Source organism: Pongo abelii, chromosome 6, assembly GCF_028885655.2.
Source record: "Pongo abelii isolate AG06213 chromosome 6, NHGRI_mPonAbe1-v2.0_pri, whole genome shotgun sequence".
NCBI lineage: Eukaryota > Metazoa > Chordata > Mammalia > Primates > Hominidae > Pongo > Pongo abelii.
Window position 1 is genome coordinate 42582041 of NC_071991.2, and position 17136 is coordinate 42599176.

At 37.8% G+C, this 17136-nt stretch overlaps 2 long non-coding RNA genes across 5 annotated transcripts in view; one reads left to right on the forward strand and one right to left on the reverse strand.

Annotated features, from left to right (window-relative positions):
- LOC129060328 (uncharacterized) overlaps window positions 1–2800 on the reverse strand; it is a 79573-nt gene extending 76773 nt beyond the window's left edge. Inside the window, exons 1-2 of one of the 2 annotated variants that reach the window (XR_010140841.1) lie at window positions 2690–2800; window positions 2543–2587 (exon numbers count right to left, since the gene is read on the reverse strand). This is a non-coding gene — a long non-coding RNA (uncharacterized LOC129060328). The remainder of the gene's footprint in view (window positions 1–2542; window positions 2588–2689) is intronic. The other variant, XR_010140842.1, reaches the window with a different exon arrangement.
- Window positions 1840–16762, forward strand: LOC129060327 (uncharacterized). Of its 3 annotated transcripts, XR_008526934.2 has the most exons (4): window positions 2330–2578; window positions 6769–6833; window positions 16138–16378; window positions 16563–16762. It is a non-coding gene; the product is annotated as an uncharacterized LOC129060327 (long non-coding RNA). The 3 variants fall into 3 exon arrangements; XR_008526932.1 differs by lacking the exons at window positions 2330–2578; window positions 6769–6833 and adding an exon at window positions 1840–1931; XR_008526933.1 differs by lacking the exon at window positions 6769–6833 and having other exon boundaries at window positions 1909–2578.
- Window positions 16763–17136: the final 374 nt, after the last annotated feature.

Consider the following 17136-nt stretch of genomic DNA (forward strand, 5'->3'; position numbering starts at 1 on the left):
TCAGGAAAAATACATGAGATTCCTTCAGTCATGAACTGAACTAACCACTTTTCTTCATAAAGCATCATTTTTACTTGAAAGAACAACTGAAAAACTGTAATTATCCAGACCTAGGTATTTGTCAGACATTTTCTTGAAAGTGAATGAGGTGAGCTTGTCATTTCAAGAAAAACAACTGACAATATTTGTTGCCAATGATAACCTGAAGTTTTCAAATAAAAATTATAATTTTGGGAAACTTGTACCCCCCACAGTGAGCTTGGCAGCTTCTTGATAATTAAAGACTTTGCTGATGCAAGCAGTGAGTGCTTAACAAATGTGCTTCTTTATACTATATAATAAAATGTGCCAATATTTGAAAGGTCTGCATCGCTCAAGGAAAACCAATATTGTCCAAATTGACCAGTACAGGAACTATAAAGTCACACAGAGGTAAAAGATCCATCTAAATTGTAAGATAAACCAAATGTATTTTAATATAACAGAACAAAAAAATTCATTGATAAAAGTACAGATTTTACATTACAACTAACCTTTAAGAAACTACCACTTACGGAGTTCTGGTATTGTATCAAAGAATATCCACAATTACCTGGAAAGGCTATTGAACACTCCTCCCTTTTCTAACTACATCTCATCTGTGAGGCTGGATTTTTTTTCAGATACTTCAACTAAAACAACATGTTACAAAGACCGACTACAGAAGCAACTGTGAGATGCCAGCTGTCTTTTATTTAGCCAGACATTTAAAAGATTTGCAAAAAATAACCCAATGCCACACTTCTTTTTCTTTTTTTTTGAGACGGAGTCTCGCTCTGTCGCCCAGGCTGGGCTGTAGTGGCACGATCTCGGCTCACTGCAAGCTCTGCCTCCCAGGTTCACGCTATTCTCCTGCCTCAGCCTCCCGAGTAGCTGGGACTGCAGGCGCCCACCACCACGCTCAGCTCATTTTTTGTATTTTTAGTACAGACGGGGTTTCACTGTGTTAGCCAGGATGATCTTGATCTCCTGACCTCGTGATCCGCCGCCTTGGCCTCCCAAAGTGCTGGGATTACAGGCGTGAGCCACCGCGCCCGGCCACCAATGCCACACTTCTTATAAGTTTTTTACTTTGTTCTGGAAAACATAGTTTCTTTTCCATAAAACGTTATTTACATTGACATGGAATGAATTTACTAATATATTTAAATGAATTTATAAACGAATGCAAAAATTTCAAATTTTCATTTTTGGTGTTGTAAATATCAATAGATATAGATCACATTAAGAAGCTCTTTGGGGTCATTAGTTTTAAAGATCATACTCTTAAAGTATAATCACGAGGACCAAAGTCCTCATAAAAGGATCCTCAAAAAAATATTTAAGGGTCTTAAAACCAAAATATTGAGAACTGTTGTACTGTATGTCTGAATAAAATTATTAAAATTGTATGCTATATTGTATATATTGTATATCTGATCCTCAAAAAAGGATTTTAAAGGATCCTAAAACCAAAATCTTGAGAACTGCTCTATTGTTAATCTGAATAAAATTATTACATTCCAAGAGTCATAGCCTGAAAGCACAGCCCAAGATAAAGACTTGTATGGAGATATTTTTTTGGCAATGAGATATCAGAAACACAGAGAAAGAAAACCAATCAAATTAGCACTCATAGGATCTCAGGGGACGTTCTGTCCAGCTTCATGAAACACAGCTTTATGAAATACAGTTCAGTCAGTGATGGATTGCATATATGACAGTGGCCACGTAAGATTATAATGGAGTTGAAACATTCTTATCACCTAGTGACATCATAGCCCACCGTAACATTGTAGCACAATGCGTTACTCATGTGTTTGTGGTGACGCTGATGTCAACAGACCCATTGTGCTGCCAGTCATATAAAAGCATAGCACATCCAGTTACATACTGTACATAATACTTGATAAGTATGATAACTATGTTACTGCTTTATGTATTTGTTATACTGTACTTTTTATTGCTATTTTAGAGTGTACTCCTTGTACTCATGAGGAAAAACAAAAACTGTAAATCAGCCTCAGGCAGGTCTTTCAGGAAGTATCCAGAAGAAGGCATTATTATCATAGCAGATGACAGCTCCATGCGAGTTAGTGCCCTGAAGATCTTCCAGTGGGAAAAGTGGTGGGAGTGGAAGACAGTCATATTGGGGATCCTGGCCCTGTGTGGGCCTAGGCTAATGTGTGTGTTTTTATCTTAGGTTTTAACAAAAAAGTTTAAAAAATAAAAATAAAAAAATTTAAAAATAGAAAATAAATTATATAGAATAAGGCTATAAAGAAAGAAAATATTTTTGTTCAGCTATACAATGTGTGTTTTAAGCTAAGCGTTATTACAAAAGAGACAAAAAGTTTAAAAAGTAAAAATATTACAGTAAGCTAAAGTTAATCTATTATTTAAGAAAAAACATTTTTAAAATAAATTTAATGTAACCTAAGAGCATCTTGTTTAAGAAGTGTACAGTAGCATATGGTAATGCTCTCAGCATTCACGTTCACTCACCACTCACTCACTGACTCACCCAGAGAAGCTTCCAGTCCTGTAAGCTCCATTCATGGTAAGTGCCCTATATAGGAATACAATTTTTTATCTTTTATACCCTATTTTATTATACCTTTTCTATGTTTAGATATGTTTAGATACATAAATACTACTGTGTTACAATTACCTATAGTATTCAGTACAGCAACATGCTGTGCAGGTTTAAAGTCTAGGAGCCATAGATTATACCATGTAGCCTAGGCATGTGGTAAGTTCTACCACTTAGGTTTGTGTGAGTGCCCTCTATGATGCACAATGACAAAATTGCCTAGTGACATGTTTCTCAGAACCTATCCTTGTTGTCAGGGGCACGTGGTAGTCATAGCTTCAAGTTCAAAGGAACATCATACTATGTCTCCTGGTGGAAGCATCCACCCCAACCCCAACCTGGGGATTCAGAATATCTAATCTAGCAATATAATATTCTGCAAGTTGGGGAGCCAATCCCACTTCCACCTCTAGGTTCCTGAGCTCGTGTCTTCTAATAGGATTATAGCACCTTAGATCAGCCATTGGTTTACTGCATGTACTGCAACCTAGAGGACAGTGTCCAATCTGCAGGGTCCTCAAAGCAGACCCTTAGCTGAGTGTTTAAGAGGTTACTCCAACTTTCTGTAAATCTTGTTGATTCTGTGCAATGAGATAAAACAAGTGGATCCTTATGGTCACATATCCATTTTTGCAACTACAGGATAATGAAATCAGTCTCTTGGTCCAGAGCATTATATAAGATTCCATGGTGAGATACCTGGTATTCTGTAAGCCACTGGATTGCAGTGATGGCAGAGTCAAGGGGGACTACTCATATATGGTGTAGAAGTCACACCTGCATCCCAGATAGAGGGATTTAATAGAATCAACCTGCCACTAAGAGCCTAGCTGGTCTCCTCGAGGAACAGGACATCCTTTTGTGGAACCTTGGCCTCAGTTGAGGTCTGCAGGATAAACGTGCTCCCTTCCAGCAAGGGGAGGGAGGTTACATCTGCCAGCCAGAGGGGCCCAAGGGGAAGTTTGAGATTCAAGATTCTCAGGCTCATCCACTCAGTCATTCCATCCTGGGTCTCCAGGTCCCACTCATTTCTTATCAGGATCCTGATTCTGATTTGGAGACCTGTGGAGGTTACACAATTTGTTTTCTTAATCGTGGCATTTAAACAAATTAGGTTTGCTGCTAGAATGCTTGTGCTTGAATTTTGTCTTCTTTTAAAACACATTTTAGTATCTTTATAAGTAATATTAACTCTTTTATTACTTATGGAGACTTATACTTACTCTATTAGGTTTTATTTGTGATATTTATGTAGGTATACATTCTATTATTTGATGGTAATAGTAATAATATTTTCAAAATTGAATTTGGAATAATATTTGTCTGATTGGCCAAGTAAAAATCTAATGCATATTTTCATATCCCCTTAGTAAGATGGATAAATTTATTATGCCTTTACTCTTTATTTACTCACTTCTTGGTTTTTGTTGACATAATCTGAAATTTTAGGAACAGAATTATTATTGTTTCTAGTATTGTTTTGATCATATGATATTCATATATCAAAAATTAATTGGTATCTAGTTTTTAAATCTATTTAAAATAAATATTTAAACATTTATAGTTTAACAGATTTCAGTGCTTATTATCAGACATATTATTCATATATGTCATATTCATATATGTCATACACATACATTTTAAATTCTTAATTTTTAATATTAATTTGCATCTCAATTTTACTGAGATTGCTCCTATGTCTTACCTTGTTTGTTTCTTTATTCATACATGTATTTTGCACTTCCTAAAACTGTTAATCTTGTTGCCTTCAAACATTACAAGGTTTGCATCGAATATACGATTTGGGGGCACAAACTCTCCTCAAATACACTGTGGTCTTTTCCATATGTTCTGTCATCAGAGTTACAAATAAGTCTGAAAGCTGCCTAATTACTGTTCTCAAATGAAAAACAAACAAAACAAAACAAAAAACCCTACTTTCCTTATTTTTCTTTATAGTTGAAGCATTTTTGCCAAGACTTCTCTAAATGCAAGTCTCTTTTTATCAGCTTTGTCTTATAAAAAGTATTTGAAATCTACGTATGTAGCTCTTTATTCAGCACAGGAAATTTTCTTCCATTATGCATATATTTATTTAATACATCTTTCTCTTTTTTCTAGTTTCTTAAGGAATTACTACTATTCATGTGCTATGGATGACAAACAAACAAGAAAACCCTAAATCAATAATCCTCTCTCTTTTTTTCTATAACCCGAGGGAACTCCAGTTTATCCTCAACAATTGTCGTTTCCTTTTCACAATGTGCGTTCTCTTCCACATTGCTTCCAATGCTAATTTTCATTCCACTATGCCACTTTCGGTTTCCCAGAAGTTTTTAGTCCTCTTTTCATCTTAGATTTAAAGTTTAGCCTTTCCAAACTCAGTCTGTTCTTCTGAAATTATTTTCCCTTTTTTTCCCCACATTTAAGAATTTTGGGGGCTTGCCATTCATCTGAATCATCAGTATAATCATCCCTTCCCTTTTACTTCAATATTTTCACTCAGGATCCCCATTGCCTATGACAGCAATACACCCTGGGTAATATGAGAATGCAGAGAAAGAGACAGGCTAACAGTCATGAAGGGGCCAGGGAAATTTCCTGAAAGAACAGAGGTTTCGCCCCAGCCTTAAACAATTAGATTGAGTGGCCCAGAGGAAGACAGAGGTGTTTTAAGAAGGAGACTCACTTGTTCCCACCTATATTTTAGATGGATAACTCTGGCAGTTGTAGGGAGGAAGTGCTCAAATCAGGAGCACTCATGAGGAAGCTGCTGAAATTGGCAGGTGAGAGATGAAGTTTTCAATAAGGTCCATGAAAGCAATGCTAGAAGAGAGGGCAGCTTCAAAAAAATACGTAAATGGTTAAGTCAGAGAACTTGATGTCTGATTATAGGTGCTCGTGGAGAAAGAAGGAATGCTCCAGAATGACTAGAAAAGGAGCAGGCTTGTGGGAGGACATGCACCATGTTTATACATTGCAATATATTGCATTTATTATTCACATGGAATTTCCAAGTGGAGATGTCTATAGTAAATCTGAAGACCGGAGGAATGTCTGGCCTGGAGAAATACAGGGTGAAGTACCTTGAACTACTCTGAGCAACTGGTCCCTCATCTGTAAAATGAGGCTAAATGCCTACCTCACAGGATTACTGTGAAGGCTCTGTGAACCCTGACACTCACCCCAGCCTGGGCCTATGATGCTTCAGGCACCATGGTGCCCACCCCTTCGGCCTTTTAGACACGATGTTTTTAGTTCTTCTTCCTCCATCAGAACGTGCTCTTTTCCTTGATGGACTCTGCCTTGGCTTGTCCTCTTGAGTTTCTGAATCTATTCCTACGTCGGGTAGCAATGCCTGCCATTGTAATAGCTCCTTCTATCCAAATTGCTGACTGTGGTTACTGAGACACTTGTCCAAGTCAGCCCTTCTTCCCCGAAAGGGGCCTCTGGGCAGAACCTGGCATAGAGTGAGAGATCAGAAAAGAGCAGGATTTCCCTTGATGTGCTTTTCCAGTCCATTTTATTAGGTCACAGTGCTGGCCTGAATCAAGCAACTCTCCTTCTGCCCCCACACTTGTTCATCAGAGCTGGACAACAGGATAAGGGTAGAAAGAAGTTGTAGGTAGAACAGAAAGTCTGGAAGTTCTGGAACATCAGGCTGATCTCTGTGGGCAAAAGTGATTAAAAATGGAGTATCATACTAAAGAAGCCCTCGGTGATTTGAACAGCCTTTGACTTTGCATCAGAGAAGGCTATGGGAGCAAAAGGACACCAAAGCTAACTTTTGTGGTTTCTCAGGGGGCTCTATATGGTGTGCTTGGTCTGGGCTCCAGAGGCTGCCCTGGAGAGCTTCTTAGCAGCCTCCAGATCATCTCAGCCCCACATGGCCACTGGGATGCAGAGAGGAGGCAGGAGAGGAGGGCAGATACTGGGTGAGGATGCAATGGGCATTGTGATCTCCGAAGGTCAGAATCCTACTGATAGCAATAGTGCCAGGAAAAGGGGTTCATTTTCCCCCAAAGTAAAATTTTTCTTATAAACCTCCTCCTGAGAGGTAGAATAAGACGGGGAAAAGAAAATTAGGAAAAGTACATAAGTAAAACACTGAATTATGGACTTTTGTGTCATTTTAAGTTTTCCTAATTCTAATCCAGAATGACGCACTGTGCCCCAGTGAGGACTCAGATGAGATTCTGCCCTACTCGCACTAAAATATTTTGTAAGGTTTGGAGTTTTCTTAATGTTTCTTTGGATATTACTTATAACATAGTTTTATCTTTAATTAGCCTGGACTCAAGAAATTTAATGTTGCCTGCAGAGGGGAGGGAAACCTTCTTATGTCTTGATTCATTTAGTCATTCAGAATATAGAATATGATGGGTATTATGATATGCCTACCATATGTTTTATATATCTGGTCATATATGGTATTAGATAGGTCACTACAAATGTATATATTACATTTTAGAGGTAATGTATTATATACATGGAGTTTAAAACAAAATTGGCATCTTGGCTTCAAAATTTTCTATTTGTAATGATTTTGGAAAATTATTTCACAACTTTAATTAAATCTTAGTTTTTAAAGTTTCATTTTTAAATAGCTAAATTAATAGTACCTGCCTTGTAAGTATGTTACGAGAAGACATGTATATATTTATTGAAAGATTATAAATGCTCAAAATTAAGTATCATCACAGTAAATGACATGGAGATTACGCAGTCAGAGTGGCCAAACCTCTATCTCTTCTTCCTCTCTCCCTCCCTCTTTCACCTCTTTCTCTTTCTTTCCAAAATACCTTAAAATTATAGAAAATATAATTTTGGCCAGTTGCGAGGACTCACACCTGTAATTCCAGCACTTTGGGAGGCCAAGGTAGGCAGATCGCTTGAGCCCAGGAGTTTGAGACCAGCCTGGGCATCATGGTGAAACCCCTCCTCTACAAAAAATACAAAAAAAGTGGGCTTGGTGGCAGGCACCTGTAATCTCAGCTACTTGGGAGGCTGAGGCAGGAGAATCACTTGAACCCATGTGGCGCAGGTTGCAGTGAGCCGAGATCACGCCACTGCATTCTAGCCTGGGTGACAGAGTGAGGCTCTGTCTCAAAAAAAAAAAAAAAAAAAAAAGAGGCCGGGCGGCGCCGTGGCTCACACCTGTAATCCCAGCACTTTGGTGGGAGGCCGAGGCAGGTGGATCACCTGCGGTTGGGAGTTCAAGACCAGCCTGACCAACATAGAGAAACCCCATCTCTACTAAAAATACAAAATTAGCCAGGTGTGGTGGCGCATGCCTGTAATCCCAGCTACTCAGGAGGCTGAGGCAGGAGAATCGCTTGAATCCAGGAAGCAGAGGTTGCGATGAGCCGAGATTGTGCCATTGCACTCCAGCCTGGGCAATAAGAGTAAAACTCCATCTCAAAAAACAAAACAGAACAAAACACCTGTTGATATAAATTGCCCCATTAATATATTTGTAAATGTATATGTTTATTTTAATTTGTAAAAATTATAATTAATAAAAACACTAAGTTATTTTTTTAAATTAGCCAACTATGAATAAAATAAAATTTCTAACCTAATGTGGCAGTCCATGACCAAAGGCACTGCAGCCCTGGTGAAACAGTAGAAATAAAATGCTCAAGAATGAAACAGAGTACTTGAAAGGAAAAATTTCTTACCTGACAAGAGATAGAGCTTGGGCCTAATATGACCCCTCTTTCATCCTTACTGTAAATAAGGCACTGAACTAACGATTCTGAGGTCCACTGACAAATGGATTTCTCACTTCGCATAGCTGAATTAACCACCAACGTAGGCACAGATCTCTGAGTAATAAAGGAGTCATTGGGAATCTGCATGGGCTTAATGGGGTTACTTATCTTCTTAGCGAGCTTGCTTTATGGTTTTATAGGAAACTAAAATTGAAAACAAATTTGAACTGAGTCTGACCCAGTATTATTTATGATCTTGGTGAAACTACAGGCGCATTCTCTCCAAATTAAGGAAAACGTACTATTCAACACGGTGCAAGAATTATTAGCCAATGCGATGGAAAAAAAAACAGACATTAGAGGTATGGGATTTGAAAGGAAGACACAAAACTGTCATTATTGGCAGACAACATGATTGTCTCCATAGGAAGATTAAGAATGTATTAAAAAAAACCTATTAAAATTCAGTTGCCTTTTAAGGTTTCCAGTTTTAATAGCCAAATCGCATGTCAATAGCATTTTCATACATCAGAAATAACCAGTTAAAATGTGGAAGAGAGAAATGAACCCCATTCACAATAGAAACAAAACTTCGAGCATACCTAGGAAACTTTTTTAGAATTATATTCAAGACATTAGTGGAAAATATAAAATAATGAGGTTGAGTGTTGTGGCTCATGCCTGTAATCCCAGTGTTTTGAGAGGCTGAGTCAGGACGATCACTTGAGGCCGGGAGTTTGAGGCTAGACTGAACAACATAGCAAGACTTCTGTCTCTACAAAAATAAAAATAAATAATAAAAATAAATTAATGGAAGAAAAAAACATTCACGGACGGAGAAAATCAATGTTGCATGAATGTTAGTCTCTCCAAATTCATATATGAACTCAATGCAATTCCAATCAAAATTCCAAAAATATAGTTTTGTGACATTTGAATAACATTCTAAAATTTACACGGAAGAAGAAGGAGTTGGTCCCCCCTTTGTCATCTCCTCCTTTCCTCTCAGTCTTCCTGCAAACCCTGCCATTCCCAAGCAACCACTGATATGCTTCATGTCATTATGTATTTGTTTGCATTTTCTAGAATTTTATATAAATTTAATCATACAGTATGTCTGTGGGTGATAGATCATACATACATATTGGGTGATGAGTATGTTCATTACGTTAATTTGATGGGTGGTGATTGTTTTATAGATATGTACATATGCCAATACTTACTAAATTTTACACTTTAAAATATGTGCAGTTTATTGTATGCCAATTATACCTCAATAAAGTTGAAAAATAAGCAAATAATATGAACAGTTGTTTGTCAGTGGAAGAACACCAAATGGTCAGTAAACATATGTAACTACTTGCAACTAAGGACAAACACAGTAAAATAACAGTGATATACTTCTTAACACACAAGTCTGACACAAATAAAAACTGAAAATATCAAATATTAGAGAAATTAGTTGTTATTCATTACTTGAGTGTCATAACTACTGCTTAGAAGAGCGATCTGGTGATATGCATTCAGGTGAAAATGCATATTCCTTAACACCTAACATTGCATACTTCTAGCTATAGGCATTAGAGCAGGAGTCCTCAACCTTCAGGCCATGGACCAGTACCGGTCTATGGCCTGTTAAGAACCGGCCACACAGCAGGAGGTGAGCACCAAACAAGGCCCTGAGCTCTGCCTCCTGTCAGATCAGCAGCGGCATAAGATTCTCACAGGAGCTTGAACCCTATTGAGAACTGTGCATGCAAGGGATCTAGGTTGCACACGCCTTATGAGAATTTGATACCTGATGATCTGAAGTGGAACAGTGTCATCCTGAAACCATCCCCCTAGAGTCCATGGAAAAACTGTCTTCCACAAAACCAGTCCCTGTTGCCAAAAAGGTTGGGGACCACTGTGTTAGAAGATTATTCCATATAATTATTCAAGGAGATAGGTACAAGGAGGTATAGTATTTTTGTAACAGTAAAAAATTACGAACAGCCTGAGGGAAATGGATAAATAATAATACCATATTCATATGCAAGAATCTATACAGAAGTTAAAATGAATGAACTGAAGCTATATATATATATTTTTTAATACATGCGTTAAATATAGTCCTTTATATTTATTTAAACTCAAGACCTCAACTCACCATCTCCAAAACAAAGGTGTCATGCTTCTTCACTCCTAAGATATCTCAGAGCTTTCAGTTTCTCTACTTCTACATTAACCTCACTGAGCCTTCTTTTTTGCAAACGCTCGATGACTTTGACCATGTTCCTGACACTGATGAAGCAAGTTGATTTGTAAAATACTGTGGAAGTTTCAAAAAATAAGACAAAGTGGTTATTAAGACCAACAATATATAACTGAAGTTTAAAAAATGGAACCACATAGGAAGCATGTTCTAGGGAATATAGTGATACATAATTTCATAGAATTATACAAATATATCAATTGGCATGTAATAAAAACTTCATAAGACATCTCAGATAATTTTCCAAACATGCCCCCCTTTTAAATAAAAATGATTTTTCAATTACAATATTTCTTCAAACAAAGCATCACCAAAATTGATTTTCTTTATTTATTGTTTTAATCCAAACCACATTATCTGTAAGTAACAATGATTATCAAAATGTATTGGATAATTCAAATATGCATCACAGTACTTATAAGATTTGGTTGCCGAAAGCAAAATAACCTGAATGCGATTCCCTTCTACTGTCAAAACAAATCATTACTTTAAAAAGTTTCAATATTTTGGGCTGTCTTTGATTTGTATTACTGATTTTATTCAACAAATCAATGAATATATTTGTGATTTTTAAAAATGATAAATAAATTTAAAATATAAATGGCAGAAAAATTAGGAGCTGTTTGAACAACAAATAATGTTAGGACAAGTGATTATCAAACTGAAAATAAAATCCCTAACCCACAATGACTTACAACAATAAATTCCAAATGGACTTAAAAACTAAACAGAAATATGTAATTTTGCATTTGCATATAAAATTTTAAACTATTTTATTATAGTTTATCATATTTTACCACTATTTTATTTGGGATGATTTTCCAGAGCAAAATACTCGGAATTAAAGCAATGTTAGATTTGACAACATGAAAACAAAACTTTATGGTATCTTTTGTTATTGTAAAATTAAAATACCAGTGTCCAAGAGATAGAAATATTTACAACATAGTACCAATTACCTATTACTAATTACATATTTAGTTTTACAGGATAAAAGAGCCACATACAACCTAGTAAAAAAAAATCAAAACACTGGAAAATATTTGAAAAAAATTTTAAGAAGATGAAATAAAAACGGCCAAAAAATGTATGGAAAAAATGTTCAAGTTCACCAACAAATGAAAGCAACTTATCACCTAAAACATTGTGGAAATGTTTTATAGGTTGATGCTATTCAGTGCTGGTGAAGACAAGGCTGAAGCTAATGTCCACGCTTTCTTGTGGAGATGGAGAGAGTTGGAGACGCAAATCATCCAGGACAATTTTGTAGTATCCTTCAAAAATTTAAATAGGCATTCCTTTTGAGACATTAAAAATGTAATGATGGTTTCTAGAACTTAATTATAAATAGGCTTTGACGTCCCCATGTCATGCTAAATCCAGATTAATCCTACAGACTCTAATTAATGCAGATAAGTGTGAAAATGCATAAATATTGCAGATACTTTGCTTTCACTCTGGGCATAATATAGAATGCTTTAAGCTCTGCTGGACACTGAGGTGTTATTTCCTGACTGTCTTCTCTCAAAAACCTCAAATGATATTTGCATTATGTTAAAACAAAACAGGCTGGGTGTGGTGGCTCACATCTGTAACTCCAGCACTTTGTGACACCAAGGCAGTAGGATGGCTTAAGCCCAGGAGTTCGAAATCAGCCTGGGCAACAAAGTGAGACCCCTACTATGTTTACACAAAAAAGTAAAAAATAAAATTAGCTGGGTGTGGTGGTGCACACCTATAGTCCCAGCTACTCAGGAGACTGAGGTAGGAGGATTGCTTGGGCCCAAGAGTTCAAGGCTACAGTGAGCTGTGATTGCACCACTGAACTGCAACCTGGGTGACAGAGCAAGACTCTGTCTCTAAGAAAGGGGGAGGGGGGAATCAGAAATTTTCTTCAATATTTATTATTTTTTCACCTGTTCTACATCCACTCAAAAATAAATTAAGATATCTAATTAAATACCTGCAAACATAGCAAGATAAGATAGAAGTAAGACTGAAAATATAGAGAATCAACAAGATAATATTACAAAGTGAAAACAGGAATTCAATCAGTGTGAAAAAATACATACCATATCATTTTATATTCTTGCTAAAATCAGGAGATGTAACATGGCTCCAAGAATTATAAAACCCAATGAAAGAGAGGAGTATGATCAGTTACATCATTCAGAGTGTCCTTAGAACAGTGCAAAGCAGCCACTCAGGAGAGCCTCAGCTTGTCCTCATGCTAAGGCTGGGAACACATTTCCCCCAGAGTTGTCAGAAAGAGGATAACAGTAGTGTAACAAGGAATGCCCCTATAGCAGTGCTACAATGAACAACGTGATTCATCTTGGTGGGGCTGTTCTTGTACTTTCTCCTAATATGGGAATACACCACCATTCTATAAAAACTACTAAGTGGAGAGCCAGTTCATGCAGTCCAGGAACATGGCTCTCTAGCAAACTGGCTTTAACCAAGAGAAGATTTTGCAGAGGTTGCAAACAGACTCCTCTTGAGCTAACATTTGGCCTGAAGTATATTTTGTTTGGCCACAATAGTGGGGAGTTTAAATTGAGCAAACATAAAAATTGGACAATTGCACATAAAAATCCAGATACTTCAGCATTCCTTAAAGAATGGTAAGACCTGGCAACAGCGGATTCAAATGGTTGCAATTAGTTGGCACCGAGTGCCAGACTGCCCCTTTGGGCCAGGGGATAGACAATATATTGTCCAGTCTTCACTAATCTGCATAACTCATTTACATTACCTGCCTGGCCCCCACTTAGGCATTTTAATTTGCAGTAATTCTCACAGCTGGCTCTTCAACAAAGACATCCATGGAGATGTTTAACAATGCTGATACCTGGGATAGCTCTAGACCTGCTGAATCAGATTCCCAGTAAAAATTCCATTGAAAAGCCCAGCAAAAGTCCAGCTGTCTATATGTTTACAAATGCCCAGGTGATCTAATGCCCAGCCAAGTTTGAGAAATATGAATCTAGAGAAATGATTTATTAAGGCAGCCCTCTCTAAATGCTGTTTCTCTCAACTGAGCTTCTGATAGCCATTGAAAATCCATGAGTTTCACGTTAGCCCTCAAGAACAGTTATTTTATGCTGCCAGTTAAATAGAGCCATGAGCTGTAACAAACCGATTACGTAGGCTGGGGATGATACGTGTCAACACACCTCTAAAGAGAATGCCTTGTCACATCTTCTTGAACCCAAGAAAGCACCCGTAAGAGTCAAATTTTCTAAGACATAATTTGGAGCTGCCTCAAAGCAGGGACATAGAGAAGTTACCTACCCATTCTCCCCCTACAAGGAACATGAACACATTCCAAAATCAAAACCTGCTGGGCTGGCAAGAATTCATCACCAGGGGCATTTCCTGCTCTGGAAGATACACTGACAGATGACTCAAAGAAGAACCATCCCTCCCAGTGTTCCTCAAAGTAGAGTGATTTTGTCTTCTCCCCATCCTTGCACCTCTCATTTCTATCCAGTCCCTGTTAGCTATGGCACCTGGAGATATTAACATGGTATGGAGACCAGGGTGCTCCAAGCTACCCCTTTCCACTATTTTCCTCATTTCCTCTAAAAGTAGAACTACACGATCAAAAAGAAATAATATCCTATTAGTAAAGTTTGATTTTATTCATTAAGTCAATCCATCTGTTGAACATCTACCATGTTAGATGCTGGGGAGACCACAGTGAACAAAGAAGGCAGAAATTCCTGCCTTACTGATGGGAATATTCTAGCAGAGTGTGGGAAGAAGGATGATAAGAGAAGGCCAGAAACAAAAAGTGAAAATGAAAGGGGATAGTTAGAAAGCATTAGGAGGAGGAGTTGATTTTGGGTAGTGTGGCCAGGGAAGGCCTCAGTAAGAAGGCATTTTAGTGAATATTTGAATTAGCTTAGGAATGAATGAAACATGCAGACATGGAGGTGAGAAGCGAGGAAGAGCATCCAGGACAAATAAATGCAAAGGGAAAGACCACGTGCAGGAGAGCATCTGCAATTCCAAGGAAGAGCAAGGAGGAGCTCAAGACTTGCAAGAATTCATGTTGGAAAGATGATGTCTGGATACCAAAGCACTGATATGTCAACCAAAACTGTGCCACGTGGGCATTGTGGGTCATTTGATCTCCATATTGGCTTTTTAAAACTACTTATACCTCCCATCATCAGGACAAAGTTTCGAAATCAATTTTTGAAAAATCTTTTAAAAATCCCGTAGTAGGCAATTCTGCAAGCCTAGGTGTTTGTCACTGATGACCTAGATAAAGCACCTAAACTTCAAAGTCACAGCAATGATATGAACCACATGCAGAGGAACATCTCATAAAATATTACTCCACCTGGAATCTGCAAATAGGCTATCAAAAAACTTCAGTAAAACTTAAGCAGTCTTAGTTGCTGAGGCTCTCTCCACATCATAGTAAAAACGTGGATAGACACATGCATCCCATATGCATTTTCTGCCCCAAATTTGAACACATTTTTATGAGTTTGATTTTAGGATTATTTTTTGTATGATTTGGTCCTTTCCTTTTATATTTTCATATTTGGCATGATTCACTTTTCAGTTCTTAGCTGTTTTTGTTGCTTTGCTTTGTTTTTGTTTTTCATTGTTGTTTTTTGGTTTTTGAGATGGAGTCTCACTCTCTTGCCCAGGCTGGAGTGCAGTGTTGCAATCTCGGCTCACTGCAACCTCCGCCTCCTGGGTTCAAGCCATTCTCCTGCCTCAGCCTCCAGAGTAGCTGGGACTACAGGCATGCATCACCACGCCCAGCTAATGTTTTGTATTTTTAGTAGAGATGGGGTTTCACCATGTTGGCCAGGATGGTCTCAATCTCCTGACCTCGTGACCTGCCTGCCTCGGCCTCCCAAAGTGGTAGGATTACAGGCATAAGCCACTGCACCCAGCCCCCCATTTTTACAGATCCTTGAAAAGCAGCCTACCAAGGACAATGTGTCTTTAGGCTAAATGTACCTGGTCTACACCAGAGGGGCTGCTCCATCTCAGGGAGACTGCTGACTCCCTTCATAGGAGAATGCCCTGCCTGAGATGTAGTCCTTCTCCAAGAGAAATGAAATGAATCATTAAATATAATGGTTGTCCTCACAGCCAGACAGCAATGCTTTTATCAGTACCTTCAACTGATGTGAGACGCTTTGTCCACCAATGAGTGATGTGGAATCTTACAATCCATAAGACCTGACTGCACACAGAGAATTTCCCTCCAGACCATGAGGCTGTCTGCAGTGTCTGACAGCTGCCACACCAAAAGGTCATGACAGCAGTTTTCAAACTTTTTAATCTCAAGAGCTCTTTATGCTCTTAAAAATTATTGAGGCCTGCAAAAACTTTTATTTATGTGGGTTACACTATCAATATTTTTTGTATTAACAATTAAAACTAACAAACATTAAAGATTTATTTACTAATTGATTTACAAATAATAATAAATCTGTTTCACTTTAACATAAATAACATGAAAAATAACTATACAAATGAACTTTAGAGGGAAGACTGATGTTGTTTTACATTTGTGTTGTCTCTAGGTATGATTTGATAGAAGACAGCTGGATTCTCATATCTGCTTCTGCGTCAATCCGCCATGATATATTGTTTTAGTTAAAGTATATGAAGAAAATGCTGCCCTGTACAGACACATCACTGGAAAAGCAAGGACCTCGCAGGCAGTCTGAGATGCTCAGCAACTCCCATGGGGTCTCAGGCCACAATAAGCACTGTTGTTCTAGGTGACAGGGATGAATTGGAAGTGTTGTGTATGTCAACAGGGTAAGTTTCATGGTACATTTAGGTTATGTAAGAAAAAGAAATTAGAAAACAACATGAGCAGCATAATGGTCTGTACAGCTTTCAAGAGAAGAAAAACAAGAATGGATTTGTAGCATTTGCCGATTTCTGTGGTGTAAATACTTCCCCGTGGTTCCCACCCGTAATGGCTATATTTCGCAACCAGCTCACAGAAATCCCTGAAAATTCAACAGCAATTCTGAGGAGCTAGTAGGAGCTGGTTCCAGCACACTGGAGGAGACCTAACATCAAGAGAGTGTCACTGAAGAGGAACTCTTCTTACCTCTGATCATTTCATAATGTGAACTCGTTTGTGCATTATTTGTATAATTAAATAAAAAATGAAATGAACCATTAAATATAATATGCAGAAAATACTGCAGAGGCTTAATCTAAATTTATCACTTTTGAAGACATTCAGAAGAACAAAATAGACTTCACTTTAAGCAGGTGAATCAGTCTTTCTTATTGCAAGCAACAGAAATAGGCCCTGTTTACCTTATAAAGTCATAGGGGGCTCATTGGAAGCATATTTGGTTTTTAGAATTCACAAAAGGCTGAAGAGCCAGGCTTGGAAAATAAACAGGTCCAGAGGCAGAAAGAACAATCATCCTGTAGGGAAAAAAAAAAAAAAATTGGGGCCAGAACACCATGCTACAAGGAATGGATTGCTTCCTCGAAAGGAATGATATGGGACATAGTCAGATGTGAAAAGTGAAAAGGGATTATCAGTTGACACT